Source organism: Loxodonta africana, chromosome 18 (genome assembly GCF_030014295.1).
Source record: "Loxodonta africana isolate mLoxAfr1 chromosome 18, mLoxAfr1.hap2, whole genome shotgun sequence".
Lineage (NCBI taxonomy): Eukaryota > Metazoa > Chordata > Mammalia > Proboscidea > Elephantidae > Loxodonta > Loxodonta africana.
This window is the reverse complement of record NC_087359.1, coordinates 52,141,490-52,159,269: the sequence shown is the minus strand read 5'-3', so window position 1 is coordinate 52,159,269 and position 17,780 is coordinate 52,141,490. Positions and strand designations below refer to the sequence as shown.

Sequence of the window (17,780 nt, the reverse complement as noted above, 5' to 3'; positions counted from 1 at the left end):
CTACTGTGTGCTACTATGTGCTAGGCCCTGGCCTGGACTGGTGATGCCTCTTCCGTGAGGTTGGATTTGTCACGATGCAATCCTGCTTCTCCACTGTGGGAAAGTATCCTTGTATGCTGAGCGCTGCATCAGGCACAGGCTGGGGCTGAGCACTTCCACTGGACTTAGTTCTTTCAGGAAAGCTGGCTTCCCAGAATTGGTGTGTTTATTGGGGTCTCCATGGTGCCCATGTGGACAAAGTATGGCACGGTCCCCTTTCTGCTCTGGGGAAGGGCTTACAAAAGAAAATCCAAGCACTGTTTTTGACTCTAAGATGATTCTGAAATCTGTTCATTCACCTGCTGGTTGCCCTTCTGAGAGTTAACGCAAGTGTTGGGGTGACTAATATCACAAGAACAGGCTTAGAGCCACCAGTCAGGCAATATTCAAATATATGTTGCACAGCCATGCCCTCCCATAGTACAGAAATTTCCAAAGGGAAACTACCTTGGAGTCTCCTATCTTCAAGGGTCTGTGGAAGCCTGATACTACCCAACATGTAGCCCGGGCCAGGGCTGGAAGCGTCTCTGGGTCACGCTTTCACAGGAGGGAAGAGCTCAGCTGGAGCAGGAGAAAGTTTGGGTTACCCTTGAGGAGTAGAAATATCCCCAGGCAAATACTGGCCTGATTGCAGAATAACTTAGCCCCTCTACGGAAATTTAAAGCAGGATTCAAAGAACAGTGCCAAAGGCATGTGGCTGGCACGGAACAGGACTTGGAGCACTTGCTGCCAGTGATCCACAGAACTGAATCTGGGCGCTGCAGGGGGCGTGGTTGGGATAAGGGACATTATTGTGAAGACAATGGCCATTGTGCTGGAACCTGTGATCTCCACACCAAAGTCAGGGAGCCTGCAAGCCAAACAAAGGCCCAGCAGCTTTCTGACAAGCTGGGGTTGTGTGGAGGTCACCACAGGGCCGTTAGCTTAAGCATTCTGTATTCCAACAGGAGACATCGAGAGCTAGGGCTGCAGGGATGGGGAGCAGGTATTGGAAATGGAGCAGAGTGGGTGTGAGATGCAGCCTGGATACCCCTCTGATGGCCTTTCCAGGGCCTGTGCCCCAGAAGTCTGGACCTTTTAAAAAAATCATGGAATGTTATAATTGTGATGGACTTCAAAGAAGAAATCTGAGGTCCAGGAAGAGGTAGTGACGTGTCAGAGTTACAGAGAAGTAGCAGCAGAGCAAGGACTAGAACTCAGTTTTGCTGATTTCTATTCTATGTTTTCCCGCAGCACAAGTGTGCATTGAGTGCTTATCCAAGTGCCAAGCACCATGCTAAGCATATATAAGGCACACATCTCTGCCCTCCTAGAGCTTACAGTCTAGTAAGGAAGCCATTATGCCAACGTGGAGTCCCCACAACCAGTCGGGGGTCAAGGTTATCTTTGGGGGCTTCATAAGTCTTTCTAGGGAAGGGAGCAACAATTATGGGACACAATATATTTTCAAGGAGCCCTGGTGGCACAGTGGTTAAAGTACTCAGCTGCTAACTGAAAGGTCAGTGGTTTGAACACACTAGCAGCTCCTTAGGAGAAAGATGTGGCAATCTGCTTCTGTAACCATTTACAGCCTTGGAAACTCTATGGGGCAGTTCTACTCTGTGCTACTGGGTCACTATAAGTCAGAATTGACTCCATGGCAACAGGTTTTTGGTGTATATTTTCAGCGTCTAGCTTACCCTCTGCCTCAGTCTTCACTCAGGGCTAATCGAAGTAGTCCTTGTCCCAAGCCCAGAGGCTGGATTCTCTGGAGTTAGTTTTGAATCATGGTTCTAACCAGCTAGGTTGTAATTTATATAACTTCTCTGAGTCTGAGTTTCCCATCTGTAAAACAGAGCAATAGTGCTTACCTCACAGGGTACATATGAGGATCAAATGAACGTGCAATACCGCATTTCCCAATAAACCATAACCACTGCCATCATTGCTCTTATTACAGATGGCCACATAAATAACCGTGGAGAGAATGGCAGGCAGCAAAACATTTTCTTTTTGATTTCATACACTGGGGCATTATTCCTGAGAGGCAATGAGATATATCCTGGCACAGGCTCTGGAAGCAGAGGCAGCCACTGTGCTGGTGCCTGGAGTGCCCAGATGCTAGGACCACTGCTTTGCTCTCCCCTTTCAGGCTGCCAGGGAGGCCCCATGGGCTGTGACAGGCTCCTGAGAAGTGCATCCTGCACTAGGCAGATGAGCAGGCTGGAGCCAAATGCTCAGAGAAGGCTTTTGTCTGCGGTGTCTCAGCAGTGTGCTCCCCATCATGGTCTCTGTGGCCAAGATATGGTCTCGAGTCAAGCCCAAAACTTAACTGAATACAGAATTAAAAAAAAAAGCTCCATGGTGGCTGAGGTGAAGCCAACATCCACAGTCAGCACTAGCAACCTCTAAGGCTGAGCTGGGTAGGAGTAAGGCCCCACTCCCCTCATCCCCATTCCTAATCCTCTCTTCTACCCAAACATCAGCATCAAAGCCAGAAGGGCTGGCAGCACTCAGAGACAAGGTTTTCCCTGGGACTTTCTTCCTTGAGAGGCAGGGCATCGTTTCTCTAACTGAGCCCCTTCTCTCCCCAGCCACACTTAGCTCCTTGTGGCCCACTTGCCCACAGTGACCACAGTGTGACCCTGGTCCTGGAATGTCCGGCACAATAGGGATGGCAGGAGGAGCACTTTGCCTCTGTCAGCGGCTGATTGGTTACAAGGTGCCCTACAAACACATTGTCAGCAGAATCAGCTGTTTTCAGCGTTTCCCCTCCGTGGCTTTACAATCACACACCAGCATGCAGCCAGGGGTTGTCATGGCATTGTCTCCCTTATGCATGCTTAATTGACAATTAAGTTGGGGCTTTGAACCAGCCTGGCTGCCGCTGATGGGCCTTCATCTTTCCAGTGAGTGTCACAGGGGCACCCTTTGTTTGCTCTTCTTGGGGGCCTGAAGTTACTGTAGCAGGCTGCAGGCAGCCATTTATCTTCAGCCTAGAAGGCCTTTATCTGCCCCTCCCCATTCCAGCTCTCGCCAGCAGGAGCTGTCCCTGGTTATAGGGCCCATGACAGCCCATTCTGAGGCCTTTGAGCAGGCCCGGAGTGATGGCCTCTACCTCCATTCTGGAGCTGAATCAAGAGAAAGGCTCCCAAAAGGTCAGAGGGCAGGGCTGCCGCAAGGAAGAGGACTGGTTGGAGACTGGTGCTCGAATTGATCGGTTCAAGGAGGAGGAGGAAGTTGGCGTGGGATGGAAGTCGGGCTAGCCTTGGCCTAAGCCAGGAGATCTGGCTGCACAATCTGTGGTGGCCTTGCTCACTGTACCCTTTGCTCTAGTCTGCAGCAAACTCACCTGGCCGCTGCCTCACAGAGGGAGAGGAAGGACAAAAGGTCTTCATCTGCCTTTGCTCTCCCCAGTAGTGCCCTTGTCATTCTCCTGGAAAGAGACTGAGGCCCAGAGAAGAGATGAGGCCTTTCCAGGGGAACCTTTGGAAATCCTGGACCACAGCCTCTTTACCTAAGAGGAGACACTTATTTCTGTGGCTGCTACTCATCTATCCCTCGAACTCCATCCCTCTCCCTCCAAGCTCAGTGGACTTGTCTCTACTGCTAGTCAGATCAGAGCCTGAAAAACAGAGAATTCTGCCTCCTGTCTTCCCTACCTTCCCCCATACCCCCTCCCAAGTTGCCTGAAGGAATCTAACCCTAGGTCTAAGGAAAGTCAAATTCTGGACCAGGTTGCCTGTGTGGATGCTGCTGTTTTCCCTGATGCTAAAATCTTCAGAACCCAAGGAAATTTCAACAGTGCCCAGTGGCAAAGTTATAACTAAGTGTGAATGATTATAATAGCTAGTGTTGGTTGAGGATTTACAGGTACCAAGCCCTGGGCTGAGCATCTATATGTATCATCTTATTTAATCCTCACAACAACCTCGAGAGGTAGAAACTATCTGTATTTTTATCCTTATTTTGTTGTCAAGGAAAGGGGGATATTTAGAACGTAAATAATTCGCCAAGCTCATATAGTTAGTAAGTGACAAGCCAGGTTTTAACTTGTTCCACTTTCCATCTTTCTTTGCTATATACATGATGCTAAGTGTTTGGGTGCTAACCAAAAGGCTCTGCAGGAAAAAGACTTGGTGATCTGCTTCCATAAAGATTTCAGCCTAGAAAACCCTATTGGGACAGTTCTACCCTGTTACATGGGGTCGCTTTGAGTTGAAATCAACTCAGTGGCACCTAACAACAACAAGAACTTTCTAGGCACAGAAACCAACACACGCATACATATCCCAATCCTCCCACAGTCCCTTCTGCTCCCACATTCTCACTGTGTCCTTGTGAAGGACAGAGAAGCTTCGGGAGAATAGGACTAAGGAGGTGGGGTAAGAGTAGGGGTCTCCCAGTCTGACTAGTTTACTGCTTCCTTCCCAGCTGTTGTCCTTGCTCAAGGCGGATTCTGCACTCTGCTTAGAGAAGAAACCAAAGCCTACTCTTTCAGGACCCCATCCCCGTCTGTCCAGGGATTTGAACTGTCCTTGTAATCTGCACTGTCTGGGGCACTAAATGCCTTAACAACTTAATGGGGCTTCTGAGATAGAGCAGATACCTCAGCTCACCTCTGGGAGCTTCACCCCTTCCCTGGGCAGCAGACAAGTGTGGGGGGCGGAGGTTATGAGGGCAGTTGTAAAAATATTCATCTTAGCAGCAAAGGTCCCCACAGTAAATAAACCCAACTGTCCCTAAGTAGCAGATTACTTCAGTTCAGAAGGGAAACAAATCATGCCTTAAAATGTCTGCAAAATATTTTAGGAACCATCTTTAAAGTATTTGAAGAAGGTAAACACTTCTGTACTGACTTGGGGTCCTGTGGTAGACATGGGTCTATATCCTCCTTCTTAGGGATCTTATCTGGCTGCCATTTTATCTGTTGAATTTGAAGGCCATTTTATCTTGTGGGCACCACCCCATTGGCTGCCCCTAGATTGGGGAAAACAATCAGGATATTAATGAGACTAAGAGGCTCAACCTTCAGAGCATTCTGCTGTCAGCCTCTCCCTGATAGTGACTGGACCCTGGTCTGCATACAAAGAAACCTGGCTGCTGGGTTGGTGGCGCTCCCACCCCACACAAAGGGATTGTGGAGATACTGGGGTCCTATCACTGTAGGCAGCCCTATTGGCTATGCCTAATGCCCCGAAGGATCCTTAGAGAATTCAAGGACTCCTCGCTGCCCTCCAGTCAGCTCTGGGAAGGAAGGAAGCTGCTGGCAAGCACAGGGCCACAGCCTGTGAGTTTTGCAAGAAGTACCCTTGGAATCTGCTTGTTGTAAAGGTTTGATAGGAAGTGACAGGAACTTGGAGGGAACTGAGCACCAGAAGTGCAGAGAGAGGCAGAGATCTCTACAAGGGCCTTTGAAGCTACATGCTTGATGGGAAGGCACAAGATCTGGCCTTATGCCTCTACCCACTTCTCTAGCGGGAAATACAAACATGAATGGGGAAGGAGGAAAAAATACATATATATATGTATATAAATATACGTACATATATATATAGAACATAACCCAGAAATATAGTCGAGTGAAGCATTTACTCATGGTTCTCATCCTAGCTGTTCACAAGTACTCTAGAACAGGGTCAACAAACTTTTCCTGTAAAAGACCAGATAGTAAATATTTTAGGCTTTTCAGGCCACAGAGTCTCAGTCACAATTACTCAACTCTGATTTTGTATTGCAAAAGCATTCATAGTCAAAACAAAGGAACATGACTATGTTCCAAAAAACTTTATTTATGGGCTCTGAAATTAGAATTTCATATAATTTCCACATCATGAAATATTCTTCTTTTGAAATCTTTTCAACTATTTAAAAACCATTTTTAGCTTGTGGGCCACAGTTTGCTGACCTCTGCTCTAAGACACTTCAGAATTAACTGGGGAGCTTTTAAAAATCCCAGTGCTAGAGTTACCACCAAAACAAAACCCGTTGCTGTAGAGTCAATTCTAACTCACAGCGAGCCTATAGGACTGAATAGAACTGCCCCATAGCATTTCCAAGGAACAGCTGATGGATTCGAACTGCTGACCATTTTGTTAGCAGCCAAACTCATAAGCATTGTACCACCAGGGATCCAGGAATTTCACTCCTAGATATATACTCACGAGGACTAAAAACAAATAAGCACGGATGCTTATTGCAGCATTATTCATTACAGTCAAAACATGGAAATAATCCAAATGTCCATCTACTGATGAATAAACAAAATGTGGTACATCCACACAAAGGAATAGTATTCAGCCATAAAGGGAATGAAGTACTGATATATGCTACCATGTGGGTGAACCTTGAAAACATTATGCTAAGTGAAAGAAGCCAGGCACAAATGGCCACATATTGCATGATTCCATTTATATGAAAAGGCCAGAATAGGCAAATCCATACTATAATCTATGGAAAGTAGACTAGTGGCTTCCAGAGGCTAGAGGAAAGGGGGAATGGGGAGTGACTGCTAATGGGAACGAGCTTTCTTTTTGGGGTGATGAAAACGTTCTGGAATTAGATAGTGGTGATGGTTGTACAACCTTGCAAATATACTTAAAAAAAATGACTGAATTGTTTACTTAAAAATCAGTTTGCATAAAACACATTTTTTAAAAATCCCAATGCCCAGGCTGTATACCAAAAAAAAAAAAAAAAAAAAAGGCCTATTAAATTAAAATCTCTGGGGGTCTGTAGTTAGAACTCTCTAGATGATCCCAATACGCAACCAAATTTGAGAATCAGTGCTCCAAGGAAGTGCTTCTCAAGTGTAAAAGTGCATGCTAATTACCTAGGGTGTGGTTAAAATGCAGACCCTGGTTCGGCAGGTAGGTCTGAGGCCAAGCCTGAGTTTCTGCATGTTTAACAAGTTCCCAGGTGCTACTGAAGATGATGGCCCAAAGACCACAATTTGCATAGTGAAAATCTTAAACCTACTAAATTAGGAACTAATTTCCTTTTATCTCTCAATCCCACCATTTAATATGCATTGATTGGGGTTTATTAAGTAGAGCCCTGGTGGCACAATAGGCAAGAGCTTGGCTGCTAACTGAAAAGTCAGCAGTTCAAATTCACCAGCTGCTCTTTGGAAACCCCATGGGATAGTTCTACCCTGTCCTATAGGGTGACTGTGAGTCAAAATTGACTCAACAGCAACAGGATTTTTTGTATGTTTGTTTTGGTTTTGGGGCTTATTAAATGGGGCACTGAAAATGCTCTGGGAAATGCTCTTATAAATCCATTGGGAATAGCAACAAAATCATGGGCCGTGGAGTCAGACCTGAATTCCAACCTCAACTTGGAATTACTAGTCCAAATTATTATATTATATTCAAATTATTAGCTGTGTGATCCTGGGCAAGTGTCTATGTGACCCTGGGCAAGTCACTTCCCTCAGTCTATGAGCATGTGACTGGGATTTCTAAGCCTCAGTTTCTCCATGAGTAAAATGAAGACATCCATTCATGTAGATCCCAGAAGGATAAGTGGTGTATGTAAAGCACTCCTAACGTAGCAGGCTCTCATAAATGATAGCTATTACCCTGGCTTGCAGAGCTTTATTGCCTCTCTCTTCTTCCCTCTGTCCTTCTGGGAGGTTTTGTTTTGTTTTTTTCTGTTGTGGTTTTTAGAGAATTTGACTATTTCCAAGTAGATACTTGTCTTGGTGTTTGCAGTAGACTCAGGCTGACTTCTTATGGCACATTAGGTAGAAGGAAGTTTCCTGTTCTTCCTAGAAGGAATGCTCTATGATATTCATAATGTAGTTTCAGAAATCATTCAAAATATGCTGTACAGTGAGAGGAGGCCGGGAAGCCCCAGGGACTGAGGGCTGGGAGGTGGGGGTTCATGATCATGTAGAAGGAGGTCAGGTTCATAAGATGACCCTGCATTTCCTGTACCAAATAGGGCATTTTTCTTCTTTAATTAAAGGACGTGTGAATACCCTGCTTGTGTATTTTGTTTGTTAGTAATTAGCCCTGGGAACCTGCCAATTAGAGGGAGTGTAGCACTCCTGGCAGAGGTGGTGTCTAAGAGGCTCAATGGCCTTTGTTCTTAGAAGGGAAGTTCCCCTAAACTTCAGGCAAAGGGCTGATTCTCTGAAAGCTACTTCTCTCAATCTATGAGCATGCGTCTGCTTAAGAAACCTTCCCACTGTCCTCTGCTTTGACTTCAGCAGCTTTTACAAAAGCACACTGTCTGAGTTCAGCCACGGAGGAGTCAACCAGTGAGGACTCAATCTCTCTAATGCTTTCTGGAAGTCAAGGGCCAACTTCCTCAAGATGGGCACTCTGGCATGCTTTTCCCAAGTTAAAGGTACACAAAGCAGACAATCTTCAGCATTCAATGGCTTTCCTAAGGGAAGTCTACAACACCCTAGACAAGCTGGTTACAGGCAGTCCCTGCTCAGGACCAGACTCAGATGGATATGTCTGGGTTGCAAAGTGCAGTGCCCACAACAGGCTTAGACTTGAATTGTGGTTCTGTGACTATCTGGTGATGTGGCCTCAAACAAATTACTTAGCCTTTTTGAGCCTCAGTTTCTTCATCCATAAAATTGAGGTCATTATATCTATCTCCTTACGGCTGTCATGAGGCTTAAATATGGTAAAACACGTTCAGTGCCAAGCACAGGGCCCGAGAAGGAAGGTTAACTTCCAGCACAGTGTTATTGGGTTGACTCAGGAACCGTCAGAGCATTAAGGGAGAGGCAGTGCTTTGGATCTGCCTGAGTCCTTGATAAAGGTGTGGCTTTACAGTTTCGCCCTGGAAGCATTTTCCTTTCTATGAGCCCTGCTTGTCATTTGGGACATCAGAAACAATGAAACCCAAGTATTAGCAAGATCCATGGGTCTCAAATCTCCTTCCAAGGCCACATAAAAATCATCTGAGTAGCTTATCAAAACTCTATATGGCTCATCTACCCACTCACATCAGAATTGGGTTGGGGGAAGGATCAGTCACGGGAAATTTCGACAAACTCCCTAAGAGATTTAGATGCACAGCCAGGACTAGACATCATCACTAGGCTACACGGGACAGGAGAGTTCTGAAGAGGTTAAAGACAATCCTGATTTTCCCTTTGCTGAATTGCAAGAAGTGAGGCAGCTAGTGTGAGGAACCCTGGATCAGGATTCAGGAGACCTGAGCCACCATGGAGTGGAGTGACCTTGGGAGAATCATTTAACTTCTCAGGGATTCTAGCAAGTGAGGGTGTTGGACCAGGGCCCTTTCAGCTCTGAACTGTTATTTGGAGATTTGTGTAGTATCAAGTCTTGGGGCCCAGAAGTGCTTGAAGTGGCAGTGGGAGGTTTGCCATTGTGATATTTTACTGTTAAGCTCATCCTCTGTCTCTTTCCTTCTTCTCTCTCACTCTCTCGCTCCTTCCCCATTTCGGGAACTGTGTGCTGTTAGAAGCCTTCCGTCTTTATTAGGGACCATTAGAGCTTTACAGCACCAGCAGATTGGGTGGGGCCAGTCACAATAAACAGATTTATAATGGGTATAAACCAGACACCTATTACTGCTGGAGGTTAACACTTTGAGGGCCTTTGAGTGGCAGCCCGAATGCACATGCCCTCTGGCCCTGCCACTGTGGGGTGCCTCTCCTGAGTCAGCACCTGTCGGACTGGGTTCTCAATGAAGCCCAAGTGAGTTCTTGCTCAGCAAGAAAGCCTCTGAATAACATCTCCCATTTGTGTAAAGTTCATTCGCATCGTGGGTACAAAGTAAATGCGCAGTTCATCTTAAGATGTTTTACAAATGGAAACAGAAATGAGTAACCCCTCCTCATCTTTCTCTAGAATCCCACTACTAGGATTCAGAGGGGAAGCATAGAGTTTACATCCCTACCTGTCAAAGAAACAGAAACAAACCAACTAAGCCTTATCCTCACCACGAAGAAGGTCCCTAAAGTCTCTAAAGACCTACCTCACTATATGCTGTGTTCTGAATGGTAGAATAGTGGGCTCCACCAAAAGGCCCATAGTTTGAACCCACCCAGTGGCTCCACAGGAGAAAAAACCTGGCAATCGGCTTCTATAAAGATTATAGCCTAGGAAACCCTTTGGGGCAGTTCTACTCCATCAACTGGGGTTGCTACGATTTGGAATCAACTCAACAGCACCTAACAATAACAGCCAACATCTAAGCCTGAGTTGGATTTATTTGCCATGGTGTCTCCAACACATAGCCTGTGTCAGACACATAGTAGACACCACATATTTAGGGAATGAAGATATCTATTATAGAGGGCCTTCAAAAGCTTAATGCATTTCCCCATGTTTTATATTCTTGTTATTCAGTTTTAGAGTTAAATTGCAGGTGAAATGAGTTTTATTATACATAATGTATGCATACATTATTTAAAGTATTTTTCCCTTTTCTAGACACAATGTCATCCAGCCCCAACCCCACTAATACTGCTTAACTGAAATATAAAGTATCACAGTTCAATGTCAACATTAAATGCTACTAAAAGTTTTCAAAGAACATATTATTACTCTTAACCCTAATGTTCCATGGTTTAGTTTTTTAGTTTATTATATATAATCCCTTACCAGCATCTCTTGGGCAAGAGAAGAACAAGAATGCCTCCTCCTGAGTTTCCACTGAGTGAACTGAGGTCTAGAAAATGGATTGGGCTGTAGATCAGAGTCATTTGGAGAGACAGAAAGGAAACTGCCCAGCTCTAGGCAACCACTAGTTCCCTGGTGGTGTTCCCTGAGCACTTGACTAGTGTTCCCGTTCTCCCAGCAGAATAGAAGCCAGTAATCATCCTCTTGCCAAGGTCTCAGAGCCCAACACCCAGTGCTTCAACCATGAGCTTTCGGGGTGATGAGTGGCTATCTGTCATGATGATGGTGATGATGATGATGATGATGTTGATGCTGATGAAGCTGCCCTCAGTGATGGTGATGAAGAGGCTAAGGCCTGGCCAGGCAAACCCCTATAATGAGGCAGCTCTGAAACTAGCCCAGTCTCAAAGGATCTTCTCCCTGGGTATCACCTCCCAGTAGGGTCCTGCTAATGAATAGGTCCCAATGGAAAACTTCTCTTTTCTAAGGCAATTTTATTAGACCTTCAGTCACCATAGAGATGTCTGTTTATAGGACTTGACTTTTGTGTGGACACCCAGTGGCTCAGCCTGCTGATGGCTTTATAGCCTTTCTCCCATTGCCCAGACCCACTAGGGGCATCATCATTCTCATCAGCCAAGCCCAGGGGCCTTTGTTACAGCCACATTATTCTAGCCGCAAAGGCAGCCTCTCAGAAAAGACCAGGCCCCAGGAGCCAGTGTGCAGCAGGGCACTGTCTGTCCCCACAGCCTCTAGACCTAACGATGTCCACCATTAACCCTTCTTAGTCTTATCCCAGTTTCTTTGAAAAAAAAAAAGGCATTTGAGTTACCTATGTTGCCAAAGCAAATTTGCGTTAATTGATCCTTCTGTTTATCCCAAGTTAAACTCAAACGGCCTCAAAACTGGGTTCTAACTTGGTGAGTTTAAATTTGGGGTTCCCGTGTGAAGCCCAAAACCTTTGGAAATGGTCAGCCTGTGCTTAAGGAAACCCCGTCTTTCACCCCTCACCCCTCACCCCCACCCCCTACCCCTGTTAAAGTGCCCCAGATAATGGGTGTTGTGCTTAGGCCCCAAGAAGTGGAGAATGGGTAGGTACCCAGCAGGCATCCCATTGGCCATTTTGTACAAGATAAAGTGTTCTCTGGTGATCCGTGATCTTAGGTGTGAAAGAAGGCCTGCACATTGTACTTATTCTTCAGTGTGTCTACCTCATGCCTCTCATGTTTATCAGTTTCATGCCTTCAAACATGAAATTACCCAAATTTGTCAGTACTATTCCTTCTATTTTGATTATATTTTAATCTTTCTTTCACCTCCTCTCTTCCTCTCTCTTACTCCCCCTTTTTCCTCCTTCAAAATATGCTTACCTCTCCATAACCACAGAAAAACTGGGAGATTTGGAGGATAAAGTTGTATCACTGTCACTTTTCTGACACTCAATGCAGTAGACTAAAGGTGAAGGGGTTTTGGAGCCCTGGGTTAGAGCTGAAGCGTAGGCTATGCATTCATCATTTACTCATTCAACAGATATTTACTGAGTGCCTAGCATGGGCTAGGCTCTGTATAGGTACTGAGAATACAATTGAGAAGACAGGCAAGGTCCTGCCTTCATTGAACTTATATTCTAGTGAGGGATCAAGCCAAGAAGAAATAAACAAACAAATAGAATCATTTCTATTAGTGGGTCATGACGAGAGGCTTAACAAGTCTGGAGTTGATTACGTGGTAGGAGAGGGTAAGGGAAAGGGTCAGCTTGGAAATACCACTGACTTGCTAGGAGGTTCCTAGGGTTGGAGATTCCTAACAAGAGGTAGTGAAGACCTCTCAGAGCCTCAGCTTTCTACTCTGTCAAATGGGCATCTGCGACACTGTGAGGCAGACTGTGTAAAATGCTCACACATGTGAGGACTTCACATGTTCTTCAGGGCTGGGCTCATTTCCTTAACCTACAGCAGCAGTTTCCAGGCTGAAGTATTCATTGCAAGCCATTTAATATTTGCATACAGAAACAGCTCTCTGGTAAGGACTAAGTGTGGTGTGGTGACTGAGAGAGACCTTGTAGGGGAGCACAGGCTGAGCGAGCATTTCTGTTGCTCTTCTACCTCCCTGGCATGCAATTTCCCCAGGTGCACTGTGCATATTAGCTTCTGTTCTCAGCCAAGATGCTTTTGATGGAAGACTTTTTTTTTTTTTTTTTTCTTTTCTTGGTTACATTTGCTTTGATTTTTATAAGAAAACCAGTTTGTGGGCTTCCCTTAAGTATCACTCAACTTTAAATCCTTGAAGTCAAGAATGTTTACCGTCCCTGCAGGCCTGTCTGTGTTTCTCCTCTTATGAACTAGGCTCCTAACTATGCCACCTTGGGTAGAAAGGGATCTGAATTAAAACCAGCCCAGTGTGCAAATTGCTTTCATCTTGCATCAGCTTTTTCCTCCCACGCTTTCAGATTTTTAATCTCCTAAACTCTCTGAAAACATTAATCTTTATCCCCAGAGAGAAGGAAATATTAATAAGAACTGGCAGTAGTCCCGTGTTACAAATGAGGAAACCGAGGCAGGAACACTTGCTTCCATGAAAGCTTTCATTTCTGGAGTTCCCAGTTTCAAGCCCGTGAATTTTTCACATTCTTTTATCCCAAATGAGTTTCTCAGAAGTTCACCAGACTGAATCATTTGTCTCTCTGCCTCTGTTCTCAAGAAAAGTGACTCCTCTTATGTGGGGGTGGAGCTATAAGGATGCAGGACTGGTCCATCAGGACTGGCCCAATTCCTCCCATTTCCCTCCCCAACACTATGTTTTGGCTTCATAGCAAAGAAGTTCTGTCTACCATAATCTACAGGCATGGTTGTTTCCTCTGGGAAGAGCTTTCTCCCTCCTGCCAGAGTTTCAATTCCCAGTTTTCAGACCCAGCAGGGTTGGGCTGTGCTCTGCATGAGGTTAGGAACACAGGGGAAGAATGTGTGTGACAGAGCCCTGGCCAGTTAAGTAATGTTTACTCTGTTCGTGGCTGGGACACTCACTCACGCTGGCAAAGGTCCACCAGGTGGAGGAACATTCCTGCATTATCAGGGATGGGAGATTGGCTTCGAAATGCCAAGGGTGAAAGACATCCCACCAGATTCTGGGTGCAGCTTGCAGACCCCAATGAAAGGGACCCTCAGATTTCAGTGCCAAAAGTCACATGGGGACAAGCTGAGCCTCACCTCGCCCAGCCCCAGGAGTTCCCACTTCTACCTCCTCTTCTTACTAAAAGAGCAATTCTGGTCATGCTTTCCTGGCTGATGTTTACCCAGCATTTTGTCTCCCAGGAGAACTCAATGCTTCTCTAACATTGTTTTATTCATTCACCATTCTGGCTTCTGAGGGAGATCTATAGGCCTGTTGTATGTGCAGAAATGCCAAGGCCCGGAAGTTGACTGGCCCAGAATTATCAGAGTTAAGGCAAAGAGAGAGAGGAATTAAAATGTGTAGAGGCTGGTACCCCGTTGGCCTCCGGATTTATGGGACTGGGGTCTCAGCTATTTTTTGAAGCTTTGAGAGAGTTGGATTAGCTATCCAGGGCTCTACGCACTGCAGCTCTAAACCTAGGAAACATGGGTTTCTGAAAAGTCTCTGTGGTTAACTACACCTTGAACAGCTCCTCTCTGGGCTCCTCCTATAAGGCATTTGTGCCTGGATTTGAACACAGGTGTACAGTCCGTTCACCTATAATCCAACAACAACAACAACAAAAACCATTGCTGATGAGTTGGGTTCCAACTCATAGCAACCACTGCATCACCAGGGCCCCTCCATAATCCAACGTACATATCCTAAAAATCACCACACTATGCAACATTGTGCAATAAAAACCTTACGGGGAAAATGGGGTTAAGGGCACAACATTAAAAAACTTTGGCAGTAACACATTAAAAAGAAGATAAGAATCTAATAAAAACTGCAGCACAGTTTTTACACTTGTTAAGTGCTTAGGAAATACATAAATGCTGTACAACAATAAATACGGCACTTTACCTTGAAAACGTCCTGAAGTCTGCCTGTGAAGTAAGTGGGCATCAGAAGAGTTGCATCTTGGAAGTTATTGTGAAGAGGTAGACAGAGGATTATCTGAAATCAGAAGGAACATTTTAACTGCAGATGTGGATGGATATGGCTTATAACACACACATTGAATTGAGGTAGCTGGTAGATGTTTGGAGAGAAGCCCTCGTGGGTCAGTGGTTAAAGTGCTAGACTGCTAACCAAAAGGTCAGCAGTTCGAACCCACAGCCACTCCACAGGAGAAAGATGTGGCAATCTGCTTCCGTAAAGAATTACAGCCTTGGGAACCCTATGGGGTAGTTCTGCTCTGTCCTGTAGGGTTACTATGAGTCAGAATCGACTTGATGGCACTGGGTTTTGTAGCTGTTTAAGGTGTGTGTGTGTGCACGCATGCGTGCAAGCATACACATGCAAGTTTAGTGAGTCCCTGCACAGCTCCACTCAGCTGGGTGCAGATTTCTGAATTCACATGTTTCTCAAGGATGAAATCTCTTATAAGCAAATGCAAAATCTGCATATTATACTCACGTCATTCCCTGATACAGTAATAGAATTAGAACAGATTCACGTTTTTAAAACAAGCATTATGGCAGAACTGAATGTATTTTCTCTTTCTACTAGAATTGACGCTTCTTGTTCTGGAATATGGGTATTCAAGGCAGCTGAGGACTCATACCTATATTTGATAAATAGTGACAGAGTCAGGCACTCTGCTAGGCTCTGAGGATGCAGCAATGAGTAAAAAGCCATCTCTTTCTTTGAGAGGAAGAGAGAAGTAAGCATATCATCAGAGCACTACAGCACAGGGTGACTCCTGCTGTAGGAGTTTATGCAAGGTGTAAAACACAAAGGATGGAGCATCTAACCACCAGGATGAATCAAGGGAAGCTTCAGAGAAGAAGTAACGTTTAGCTCTCTTAAAGAACGTGACACGGAGAAGAAGAGGAAGAGAGCTCCCAGGCAGAGGGAACAGCATAAGCAACCACACATAGGCAGGAGACAGGAGAGACTTTCCAAGGAGTGCTCTGGCATGACTGTGTCAGATGTGGTGGGAAAAGGTGAAAATAAAGCAGACTGGAGTCAGGAAACCCCTATTCTGCCAGTATAACGTGTTGGGGCTTTTCCAGAAGGCACAAGAAGCCAACAGAGGTTTCCAAGCAGGGCGGCAATGTGGTGAGATTTTGTATTAGGAAGAAATCTAGGCCGCAATGTGAGAGTGCCCTGGACAAGGGCACTGGTGCAGGAAGGCAAGGCATGGAGATGTTGGTTTCTTGGAACCATTAAGTCTTCAGTTTCTTCCATGCTTTTGACTCTTCTGACCAGTCATTAGATTGAAACCAAATAATTTGTCTCTGTCCCATATGCTGTCAGGAATTCAGAAGTAACCCTACGTCCATGTTACTGAGGCCTGGGAACAAATGAAAGTAGGTGACCTTCTCATCAAGGCCTGTAGACTCTAGGTAGGCTGTCTTCTACTGCTGGACACATTTACTGAGGTTCATAAGGCCAGTGATGGGGATATGGCCAATTAGTAGCTTAAGCCAGGAAGTGGGTAGAAGGTATGTGGCCAGCTTCTGGCATTTTCATTTCTCCCAGGGCCCTTTGTGGCTATCAACCTGGAACCTTTGCCCAGTCACTATTAAACGTGAGCCCTTCATTTCCAGAGCTTGCAATGGTGAAGAAAGAAGGGAAGATGCCATTCCACTTCTTCTTAACACAAGCTCCCTAGCACATTGCCTGGCATATGGGAGGTGCTCAGTAAAGCTTTGTGAACTCAACCTTCCTAAATACACCTTTTAGACAATGACAGTCCCAAAGTAGGAGGAATTATGTGTCTTGAGCAACTGTTACATGCCAAGCATGGGCTGGGTGCTTTCACATTCATAAACTCATTCAATCTTCACAATGGCCTAAGGGTAAAAAATATTATTAATGACAAGAAACTGAAGTTCAGGGAGGTTAAGTAACTTCCCCAAGGCCACACAGCAATTATGTGGTGGAGCCAGGATTTAAGCTCAGGCTGCCTGACTCTAGAGCCTACCTACTTGCACTCCACTTTTGTTCTCATTTCAAGCACTCTTCTGAGTTTGTGAAATACACAAGGACTTGGTCTCTCCTTCCTCTAACAAGAACATCTATTTCTGGCCTATCGCCAGCAGACACCTTTTGATGACCCTTCACCCTCCCATTCCCCTTTAATAGTGTTGGCAGATTACAGCAACTCTTCAGTGTCCAGGGTGATCGCCAAATTCCTAGTGAGAGAAGCATTGCTGGGAAAGGTTACAGGTGAACTTGGAGCTGATGAGCAGTCTGTTTGCCTAGCTCCCACATGCCCCATGGTGGTGGTAGTAGCCCTCTCCCTGCAGCTGGAAGTCCTGTGGTTTATAGATGAGGAAACTGAAGCTCACCTAGTAAATTGATGGCAGAGCTGAGATCAAAACAGAGATCCCCTGATTTCCAGACAGGACCCTATCCCTTAGCCAGAGGTTTTTAAAGGAATGTCTAGGCCTATCAGAGGGGCACATCTGTCTTGAAACAGAGCAGCTCCACCGTTATATTTCTTATACAATGAAGTTCTGCTTGGGGAGAAAAAAGTTTGAAAATGATAGCCTTAGGCTATGCTGTCTGGATTCTAACAAATGGCTCTTGACCCTCTCCTGCCAGGCTCCCTTGTAAAGAAGGCTTTTGTTTCCTGCGGATATCCTTGGTTAATTATTTTTAAATAAATAATTACGTAGCTTGTGGTAGGGGAGAAGCTTCCCTGTGACCCATATTTGATCATCAGAGGGCTGGCCTTCTTCCTCCAGCCAAATTAAATAGGCTAAACCCAGAGACTGTTTGATTTGAGACTGAATCGATGATGGGGACAGGCTGGGAGGTGAAAATACCCCTGACTCCCAGGGTTATCACCATTCTCTCAGGAGCAGAGCATCTTGGGGAGGTAAATAGCTGGTCAGAGAGTCAGAGAAAGCAGGAGAAAAACAGGGTGAAGTCCAGGTCCTCAAAAAGGAAAGAACAAGAGGGCAGTGGCCAGGTCTCCCTCCCAAGTTGCTCCCAGTAGGAGTGGGGTCCTTGGGAACTGTTCTCTTATGGAAAGGTAT

General features: G+C 45.5%; 1 protein-coding gene across 4 annotated transcripts in view; it reads left to right on the top strand.

Annotated features, from left to right (window-relative positions):
• Positions 1-17,780, top strand: part of HNF1B (HNF1 homeobox B) — a 61,469-nt gene that overhangs the window by 14,240 nt on the left and 29,449 nt on the right. The window lies entirely within an intron of this gene.